This window comes from Antechinus flavipes, chromosome 4 (assembly GCF_016432865.1).
Source record: "Antechinus flavipes isolate AdamAnt ecotype Samford, QLD, Australia chromosome 4, AdamAnt_v2, whole genome shotgun sequence".
NCBI classification, from domain to species: Eukaryota; Metazoa; Chordata; class Mammalia; order Dasyuromorphia; family Dasyuridae; genus Antechinus; species Antechinus flavipes.
In genome coordinates, this window is record NC_067401.1 from 130,244,241 (window position 1) to 130,255,863 (window position 11,623).

The following is an 11,623-nucleotide window of genomic DNA, read 5'->3' on the forward strand; positions in this document are numbered from 1 at the left end:
TTATTAACATTTCTAATATAATATTGAAAAATAATGGTGATAATGAGTATCCTGAGGCTGCTCTTCTGCTTTCCATCTCTAAGTTGAATGCTAGCTGATGATGCCCCCTGCTGTCTGGATCAACTCTTCAAGCCAAAGTTAAAGTAGCATTATTTTCATAACTTCTGGCTCAAACAGGTAGCCTCTTAGTGGAAGGGCTTCCTGATGAAATGGGAACTGGAATAAATCATTTGCCTTGAAAACAACTCTAGTCAAATTAAATCAAGCAACAGACAATGTTAATAACCCAATCACATTCAACAAGTATGTATTAAGTGAAAACCATGGACATGTCACAACCCCCCTGCCTAAAAAACAAAACAAAATAAACCTAGGAGCTCACAAATCTCCAACAAGTATCTTGTATAGGTTATTTACTCTTTAACCACTCCTGGAATGCAGGAAGTATTCTTCAGCTTCTCCAATTTGGTCAGAAGAATGACAGATAATGGGGCTAACTATATCCACAAAGTAGCTTTTAAACAAGCATCTTGCTCATTTTCCTAGTAAGATAAAAATGTATGAGGACAGAGTGGGGATTGTGAGCTGGCATGAAATGCAGAGTATTGATTGTTTAAGCTGAAAGGAATTTCCCACACTCTTACTCAATGGAGTAGCCAGTGTGTGTGTATGTGTATGTGTATTGGGGAGACACAAACCATATAATAGTTTCTATAATTCTCAAAATCTGGAACAACATTAAAATTTTACTTTCACATAGATTAGGGGGTTCTGAATCAGTTTTCAACATTCAACCTTGAAAACCTGGTGTTCCAAATTTTTCTCTCTCCCTTTCCCTACCTCCCTTCCCTAGACAGCGAATAATCCAATATATATTAAACAAAATTCTTTTATACATATTTCCACATTTATCATACTGCACAAGAAAAATCAGATCAAAAAGGGGGAAAAATGAATAAGACAACAAAATGCAAGCAAACAACAACAAAAAAGTTAAAATACTATGTTGTGATCCATATTAAGTCCCCACAGCCCTCTCTCTGGGTGCAGATGACTCTCTCCATCACAAGTCTATTGGAATTGGCCTGAATCACTCACTGTTGAAAAGAGCCACATCCATCAGAATTTATTATCATATAATCTTGTTGCTGAACCTTTTTTATATCATGAATTTCTTTTGACAGTCTGATGAAGTCTGTGAGCCCTTTCTCAAAATAATGTTTTAAAATGCATAAAACAACATGAATAGGATTACAAAGGAAACCAATTACATTGAAATAAAGTGATAAAAATATTTTTAAAATTAGATAATGAGACAGATTAAACCTGCATAACTATGTGTGGGTGGGATAGAAAGGGATCTGTTGTTTAATGGAACTGAGATCCCCATTTTGGCCAATGGCTAAATTAGCCACCACCCAGTGGCCAAATTATACATTATATGACTTTGTGGTTAATAAATCAATTAGTCTGTTATCAATGGGATCTAGTAGATTTTTAAGAGGCTTGCAAAAAACAGAGAGCCAAGGTAGGTTGTGGATAAGTATATATTTGGCAGCTCTGAAAAGTGTGCACCTAGTACAAATAGAGCCCATCACAGGAGAATCAATAGGAGTTGGTAAATGATTAGATGGAAGGTTTTGAAATCAAGAGAATAGTGATGCCATTGATAGAGAAGTAAGAAAGGGATCAGGCTTGTGGACAAAAAAAGGCTAAACTTGCTCTGAGGAAGGCTAAGTGATATAAGTGGAAATGATGTAAATCACAAATGATACCTGCAAATTACAGATCCAGTGTGCAGTAAGACTGAAGATAAATGGTCAAATAGTATTCTCAAAAAAAGAAATGCCATCTATTCAAAATTATAAGAAAGAATGCTCCAAGTCACTAATAATGAGATAAATGCAAATTTAAGGAGTTCTGAGGTTTCATCTCAGACAAGGATATAGAAGTTGATAAGAGTCAGGAGTTTGGTTTGCACTGCTGAAGTTATGAATTGGTCCAATCATTCTGGAGAACAATTAATACTAAATTTGGAATTATACTTTGACCCAGAGGTATAAATGCTAGGAATATCTCAGGAATATAAAAAGAAAATAGAGGGAAAGGTTTTATATGTACAAAAATATTGCGAGAAGCATTTTTTTTTGTAGTAACAAAGAATTAATAGGAAAATTGGTACTCATTAACTGAGGAATGACTGAACAAATTATGGTATATGGATGTAATGGAATATTATTATACCACTGAAAATGATAAATATGAAGAATTGAGAGTAACTTGGGGAAAATTATATGATCTAATATAAAGTTAACAAAACGAGGAGAATAATTTAAATATTATAATTGAAGTGTAAGCTTCTCTAGGACACTGAGAAATGCTTTAAAAGGGGTTAAATTCCATAGGTTGCAATGGAATTTGGGAGACTGTGATCATGAGAATGAGCATTTTGTCTCTCAGAATAGGGTTCTGAGCTGAGATAAGGGGGCAAGAAATCAGGAAGGAATATAGGAATAAGCATGGTGTAGCATTATAATAGAAAGCTTCAGTTTGATAATTACCTTTTTGAAAGGAAACTAAAACTGGAATGCACTAGAACCCTCCCCTGCTCAGACTAGTGTTGAAATCATTCTAGGGAAGTGAAGATATAATCTCCCTGCCTTTTTCCCTACCCTCCCATCTCTTTTATTGTAGTTGTTCTTAATTTTGATATAAAACTATGACTAGTCATAGCACTTCAAGTTATATGATTCATGTTATCAGTCATTTTCAGTTGCATCCGTCTCTTCTTGCCCCCATTTAGGTTTGTTGGTTTTCTGTGGTTTTTTTTGGAGAGATACTAGAGTGGTTTACCATTTCCTTCTCCAGCTCATTTTACAAATAAGGAAACTGAGGCAAATGGGGTTAAGTGACTTGCTCAAGGTCATCCAAATTATAAATTTCTGAGGAAAATTTGAACTTGGATCTTTCTGGCTCCAACTTCAGGCCTGGCACTGTCTCCATTGTGCTACCCCTCTGCCTTAATAGCCTGCATAAACAGAGGAAGCTAGTGAATGGTTTTTAATACTCAGAACTAAATAGTTTGACTTCAGTCTATTTTAGTCAGGGTTCTTTTTATCCTAGCTTGGGGATTCTATGCCACAATATTGAGAGAATTATATGTCAGAGATTGTTTCTATTTTTATTTTTACTTTTTAAAAATTTTAATAATAACTTTTAATTTTCAAAATACATAAAAAGATAATTTTCAGCATTCACTTCCATGAAACCCTATGTTTGGAGTTTTTCTTCCTCTTTTCCCTCCACTTCCCTATCCTAGATGGCAAGCAATCCAATAATGTTAAATATGTGCAATTCTTCTATACATATTTCCACATTTACCATGTTGTACAAGAAAAATCAGGTGATCTTTTTTATTAATAATTCTTATAATTTTTAATACCAAGGGAAAGTAAGCAGTGTGACTCAGGACCAATTATCCCTCTGATACTGAGTAATGAATAAAGACTAGTATAAAGAGGCTGATAACTTAGGCAAATTTGCTTCCTCAATGTTTTCTTTCTTAATTCAGAGGTCTCTGGTTACTCTGAATTTGAGGCAGAATGTAGGTATAGACACCAAGAAAAAGTTATGGTCAAGAAGCACACTGAAGTTGAGAAAGGCCAGGGGAAATCTCTCTCATTTTCCCTTTTCCAACTTTACTCAACTGTGACACCTGGTGGTTAAAAAAAGGAGGGGGATGAAAGACTTCAGAACTCTCCCCCCATTCTGTAAAACCGTATTTAAAGTCTGGTAGCTAAGCAAGCTTCTTTCACTCAGCAGACAGGTGGTAGATGCGAAGTGTGGAAAGAGGTATACATTTGTTGTTGATCAGTTTTATTGGATTATAATTGTTATAAGGGAGCCTTGCGGGGAGCAGAAGTTGAGAAATGGGGAAGGCAAGCAGAAGTCTTCGGGAAGAAACAGTGATAGCTATGTATATGTATGTGTATGTATATGTATATATAGGGGCAACTATAGGGCACAGTGGATAAAAGATCTAGACTCAGGAAGGTGAGTTCAAATCTGACTTCAGATATTTCTCACTGTATGACTCTGGGCAAGAAGGCATTAAATGCAGTCATGAAGAGACTGAAATGACTGCATGACAACACATAATTGTTAACTATTATTTTAAAATGAAAAAAAGAAAGAGGGCTGAGGACCAAAGACATAAGCAGCATCAATTCACCCTGACCTACAACATTTAACTCAACTCTTGGAAAAGATGATCTCAGGATAATTTCAGTTATTTGACTTGGCAAGTTATATGGCTCTTCAATATTTTTAACTAAATTTTTACTAGAGAAAAAAGCCTTAAAATTTCAAATTTTTGCTTGGAAAAAAAATCATCACAAGTTTACATTTCCATTTATGCTGCCCTTTGCACTGGCACTTTATTTTCCCCCAGTTACATGTAAAAAAAAAACCCATCATTTTGTTATATATCTATATTATTTTTTTATATATTTCCTTATGAATCACATTGAGAGAAAAAAATTAGAACAAAAGTGGGAAACCACAAGAGAAAAAAACAGAAGAAAAAGAAAAAAAGTGAACAAAGTGTTGATTTGCATTCAGTCTCCATATTTTCTCTCTGGATGTGGATGGCATTTTCCATTCAAAGTTTATTGGGACTGCCTTGGATCATTGAACCACTGAGAAGAACCAAGTCTATCATAATTGATCATCATACAGTCTTGTTGTTCCTGTGTACAATGTTTTCTTGGTTCTGCTTGTTTCACTCAGCATCATTTCACATAAATCTTTTCAGATTTCTAAAATCAGTTTATTCATCATTATTATGAACAATAATATTCTATTGCTTTCATACACCATAACTTATTCAGCTATTCCTCAATTGCTGTGTAACACCTTATTTTCTAATTCTTTGCTATTACAAAAAGAGTTGCTACAAACATTTTTTGCACATGTCCTTTTCCCTCTTTGACTTCTTTGAGAAACAGACCTAGTAGTAGAGCTGCTGGATCAAAGGATATGCACGGTTTTATAGCCCTTTGGGCATGGTTCCAAATTGCTCTCCATAATGGTTGGATCATTTCATAAGTCCATCAATAATGCATTAGTGTCCTAGTTTTTCCCCACTCCCTCCAACATTTATCTTCTTTTCCTGTTATCCTAACCAATCCGAGAGGTATGAGTTGATACTTCAGAGTTTTTTAAATTTGCATTTCTCCAATCAAGTGATTTAGAGCACATAAATTATTGATTCCATTAATTTATCTGAAAATTATTCATATCCTCTGATCATTTATCAATTGGGGAATGATTTGTATTCTTATGAGTTTGACTCAGTTCTTTACATATTTTAGAAAATAAGTATTTGTCAGAAACAGTGGCTGTGAAAAAATTTTCCCAGCTTTTTGCTTCTCTTTTAATCTTGGCTATATTGGTTTTGTGCAAAACCTTTTTTAACTTAATGTAATCAAAGTTGTCCATTTTGCATTTCATAATCTTCTCTAGTTCTTCTTTGGCCAGAAATTCCTCCCTTCTCCAAAGATCTAACAGATAAACTATCACTTGCTCTCCTAATTTGCTCCTAGTATCACTCTTTATCCCTAAATCATATCTCCATTTTGACCTTATTTTTATATGGGGTGTGAAGATGTAACAGGTCTATGCTGAGTTTCGACATATTTTCCAGTTTTCCCAGCAATTTTTTTAAATAGTGATTTCTTATCCCAGAAGCTGGAGTTTGGGGGTTTATCTAAGACTAGATTAAAGTTTTGGGGTTTATCAAATACTAGAATGCCATAGTCATTGATTATTGTAGCATGTGTATCTAACCTATTCCATTAATCCACCACTCTTATTTCTTAGACAGTACCATATGTTTTTGATGATTGCCGCTTTATAACAAGAGTTTTAGGTCTGGCACTGCACTAGTATCCTTTCTAAATGGAAATATCTCCTTTGCATAGAATCTGTTACTAAAATAGACTCAAAAGGAGAGGGAGAGACACACTGAAGATTATGCCCTCAATTCAATTACAGTAATTATTACGTACTTATTACAGGCAGAGAGGCCGTATAGAATAGGAGAGTCCTATGCTTAGAGTTAGGAAGATGGGCGTTCAAATTTCACTTCATGACAAAGTAGAAACTCAAGAGTATCTATCAATGGGGCAATGGCTGATCAAGTTATGATATGTTATTTGTCTTTCCTTTAGAAGAAGACCAAGGACATCATAGAGTGATGCCTTGAATTTTGAATGAATTGATTTTAAGTGGAATAGAATTGCACAAAGTCATCAACCTTGCTCTCTCTTCCAGATTCATTGAAGTCCAGTGACATGACAAAAGGTATCCCAATGCAGTGGACAACCTGTCTAGAAGAAACTTAGGAGGAGGAAGACAAAACACAGGAGGGAGCTGAAAGGGGAGATGGGGACTCGTTGACCAAGAGGTACTCAGCCCAGGGGCATAATGCTGTGGAGTTGAAACCAACCACTGGCAGAAAATAATGACTTGTAAAGTTCTGAACGTGAGCCCAGATTCACCTACGATGCAAAAGAAAGGGCAAGTTAATTAACCTCTAAGAGCCCAAAACAATTCTCAGTGTCACAGATGGAGTGCAGGTCTGTTTCTGTGGGAGGGAGTTTCCACACTGAGTGTTACTCATGAAACCCAATGAACTTACAGGTCTGGTCATAGTTTTTTGAACATTTCCTTCCTTCCCTTTCTTTGCCTATAAATAATTACTCATCCTTTCTACTTCTTCTTTGAAGAGTAAAGATTTAAAAAAACAACTTTTATTCATTTGTAGTTAGAAAAAGGACAATTTCAATATCAAACTGTTGCCTAACTATAAAATTGAAAATTACTTCCAAAAATCACTCCTAAACACAGTACCTGTGTGGTCTTTAACAATACAGATTCATACTGTCTCTATCCAGTTGCTTATGAGTGAGAAAATAGTGAAACAATTCCTAGTGAAACCCAATTTCATCACTCTGCTTGTAGGAAAAGCCATTTTGGCAACAGCAACATGGGGGACAAACGAAAATTAGGAGAATGCAAAGTATACTTGACAGCTCCGAGGAGAATGAGAAGGAAGACTTGCTTGAGAGAGCAAAAGAAAAAGAAAAAAGAAAAGGCAGTGTGAAAAAAACCAACAGACCTCAGATTAAAGTTTAACTTGATTGTATTATATTACAGACTTCAGGGTTAATACAAAAGAAATTAATCTTCTTATATGACATACTCCCTCCTTTCAAATAAGTCCAGAGAACAAACTTGTTATTTCAGGTCTAGCAAAGACCAAAATCTAGAGGGGGAGCTGTGGGAATATAAAGCAAATTTTAAAAATATACTCCCTAATTAGTCAATTAAATGTCAAGCTAAGATTTGGGTCTTGTGCTCAAGAGCAAGGAAGACTGAATTCTATTACAGTATACTACTAGAAAGTCCTGTTATAATCACAAAGAATGTGTCAAATAATGCTTTAAGTTTCTAGTTACCACATGGTGCTTCATTACTCAGAGTACAAACACTATTAACATCACTTAAAGGTGGAAAAATAACTTTTATTTAAAAGTACAAAACATAAGTTTATGGGACTTTTCATCATATTTTCTTTCCTAAAAACTTTCACAATAAAAGCCAAAGCTATCAGAAAGCTTTTCAATATGTTCCAATAGGAAAAAGCCATTGACAGTTTGGCAGCAGCAGTGATATAATGTGCTATTTCTTCAAAATACAATTTATTTATTTACAATTCTATAATGAAATCTTGCCCATGTTAATCTTGAATCCAGTTTCCTTTTCCCTCTTTTTTTTCTTCTGATTATCACCATTTCTTTATTTTTTATTATTAAATTTTATTTTTAATTTATGGAATAAAGCAAGAATGTCCATAACATAACTCAATTTTAAAAAGATGATTTGCACATAAAACTGCACAACTTGCTATTCCTTTCAAATGCACTTCAAAAATATCATGTAAAATTCTTTTTCTTCTTCTCTACTCCCACTTAGAAATAGCTACCATTATACATAAATTGGTAGGGGTGTGTGTGGATATATGTGGGTGGAGAGGGGGAGAGAGAGAAAAAGAGAGAGAAAACAGTATGCATGAGAGAGACACAGAGAGAACTCTTTGTGTCTACTGATAGCCATTTTATATATATATATATATAGATATATGTATATATATAATTATGTATATTTCATAAATTATATATAATTATTCCATATATGAATATGTAGAATTATTCTATAATTTATATAATTATTCTATACATACTTCTATCAGTTCTTTCTTTGGATGCAGATAATATCTTTCTTTAGTTAATATGTCCTTTATAGTTAATTTGGGTATTTATAATAGTCAAAATAACTTTTTTGTTCAGTCTTTCTTTAAAAAATATGCTGTTACTATATCTAATGATTCTCAAACTTTTGTTTTTTAGTATCCCTTTATACTGTTAAAAATGATTGAGCATCTGTCCAAAGAGTTTTTACTTATGTGGGTATTATTTATAGATATTTACCATGTTAGAAATAAAAAAATAAAATAAAGTAAATAAAAAATAATTTTGAATTTGTGGACCCTTTGAAAGGATTTCAGACACACCCAAGATTACCTGGTCCACACTTTGAAAACCATTGCTAAATACAACATTCTCTTGGTCTGTTCATTTTGCTCTTCATTATTTCATGCAAGTTTCAATTTCCATTTCCATCTACTTTCAATGAATATAGGAATATGCAATTTGAATTACACTAATATTCAATGGAAGTGACAAATAATCAGAATAAGATGGGTAGTTTAGGTTTGTATTCTTGCTATTTTGTTTTTTTGGGGGGAAGAGTTCTTTGCTTTATTGCTTTTGTTTTTTATACATAGACTCAAAATGCCATGTCAAATCATAAAAGCAATTATTTTATGCCTTATGATGATTAGTAAAAAAGACTCTCCTTTTGAAAATAAAAGTCAAACGATCTATGGCCTGATAGAAACAATTTCAACTACTCATAATATGATGAATTAATATTTCTCATCACAAATACCCAAAGAATGCATATGGGGCACAAACACTGCTGAATTGCACAGTAGGACCTATGGTTATTTGAAATATGGACGTGAATTCTTAGCATAGACCTTATCAAGAGAATTAGGAAACTAAGGCAAAGTTTGCTGCTTGCTATTTATAAAGAACCACTGTTTCCCCCCACTGTCCAAGAATCCCTGAAAAATAAACCGTGATTCAGTTATTTAATTACATATTTATAGAGCTCTTGAGTACACAGAAAACAATGACAAGTAATTTATTTTTGAGACTCATTTAACATGAGATATTACAAATGAAATTTGTATCAATGCAAATTCACATTTGCCGTAATACAGATGGTAAAAGTATAACATAAAAGCAAGAAGTGGACCACTATATACAATTGGACACAGTTGTATCCTGTACAGTAAAAGTCTTTTACAAAATAGTCATCTCAGAACAATAGAAAACCACTCTCCATTCAGTGTCTTTATCCTGCAAGATAGGTTGCTATAGCATCTGTACCTGTTTTCTCCAGGTCCTCTTTAATATGGCTGGTGATTATTTTGGTGGTTACCAACCCCACCCTCACCCCCCGTACTGCTTTGTCATACCTGCTTTGTTGACCACTAAAGTCTGCATATCCTTGTCCATAACCATAGTTCCCATAGTTATATCCAGTATAAACATATCTGCCATCGCCACTATAGTCTTGATCATCACCCTAGCTCCTATGGGGAAACTAGATACCTCAGTGGAGAGAAGACAAGTCTTGGACTTATTCTCATGAGTTTAAATCTGGCTTCAGACATTTCTTAAGTCTGTGACCCGGGGCCAGTCATTTAATCTGGTTTACATCAGTTTCTTCATCTGTGAAATGAGCTGGAGAAGGAAATGCAAAACACTCCATTATCTTTGCCAGGAAAATCCCAAATGGAGTCACAATGAGTATCCTTGATGATAGTTTAGCATCCTGGAGTAGTCTTGCCCATTTCCTTCTTCAGCTCTTTACAGATCAGGAAATTGAGGCAAACAGGGTTAAGTGACTTGCCCAGGGTCACACAGCTAGTATGTCTGGTCATAATAGTTATTAAATCCTGGTTCCAGTTTTGACTCTGACCTTGGGCCAAGCCCTTAGTCCCATCTCCCCTACCACCACCCCTGCCACCTGCAACATCTCTCCCTCCTGTTATTGCTGTTGCTGCCTGTATACATCTCTGGGCCGGGCAACTTCGATTTCACACTTCCCAGAAACAAGCTGATGATATCTACTTCTAATCATTCTTTCTGGTTCTTCATTTGTATATGTGATGAAACAAGATCCTCTTCTTTCATTTCCTTTTGGGTCGATAAGGAGTTCAATCTTCTCCATCCCTCCAAATGCTCCAAAGTATTCTTTGATTTGTTCTTCAGATATATCCGAGTTCACTCCACCAACAAATGCTTTTTTTCGGAGAGCTCCTTTCGCTTTAGCCCGTTTGAGGTCTATCAACTTGTCATCCAGCTTGGGCTCTTTAAGTTCCAGGACCTTATCACTGGAAGCATCTTTGAAAAGCACAAATGCAAAACCACTCGAGATTCCCTGAGAGGGGATCCATTTTAAATGCGCTGACTGCAAGGACTGCTCCAAAGCCAAACAGGTATCCGACGAGATCTTTCTGGCTCCCATCCCAGCTTACACCTCCAATAAACATTTTGCCGCCGTCCTGCCGGCTCTCGCTCGCGCGGATTTGGGAGCTCTCGTGGGGGGGAGCTCCTCCAAGTTGTCGAGCCCGTGCAGGTCTTCCGAGGAGGCTGGGGACAGGTGGCCCGGAGAGGGAGTCCCGACGCGTTGCTTAGAGCCCGATCCTTTAAAGTCCAATTCAGATGTAGCCTTCTCACGAACTTTCTCTGATCTCTCCAGTCACAATGACTTCTCCCCTTCCATAGAGCATTTTGTTTTATACTTCTATGACGCATTTACCTGCTATTATTGCGTTTTATATTTACCCGCGCTTTGCTTCTTAAAGACCGAAAACTCCATGAGAAAATTTGGTTCTATCCCAGTATAAAGCACAGTCCTTTGAACACAGTAGACCATGTAGCTCCTGGACTCAAGAAGCTCCAGGGTTTCCCCACTGCCTCTAGGAAAAAAACACTGTAAGTCTAATTGACTTTTAAAGCCCTTTCTAATTTGGCTCCAACCTCCCATTTCAAGCTAATTTAATTTTTCTTCCCTTCACACTTTGTACCTCAGACAAAGAGACTTTTGTAGCTCCTTACCCAGTAGTCTCTACTTCTCTTCTACTTTTAGGTGGCTTGCCCAGGATCACTTAGCTAGTAAGAGTCTGAGATTTCAATTTGAACTAAGATCCTCCTGACTCCAGAGCCTGTGCTCTACCCACTGGGCCACCTGGTTACCCCTCAGCCTCCATTTCTATGCATAGACTGTTTCTCACATCCCCCCTTTTAGAATCCCTAGCTCCTTCAAAGTTCTGCTGAAGCTGTAGCTTCCTACAGGAGGTCTTTCCCAGTTATTTCGTGGTCTTCCTTGGCCCCGCTCACTCGGTCTTCAGTTGGTATATATTTTG

General features: G+C 35.8%; 1 pseudogene; it reads right to left on the minus strand.

Annotated features, from left to right (window-relative positions):
* Positions 1–9,351: 9,351 nt before the first annotated feature.
* LOC127561341 (heterogeneous nuclear ribonucleoprotein D-like) lies at positions 9,352–11,467 on the minus strand (annotated as a pseudogene).
* Between the last annotated feature and the right edge of the window lie 156 nt (positions 11,468–11,623).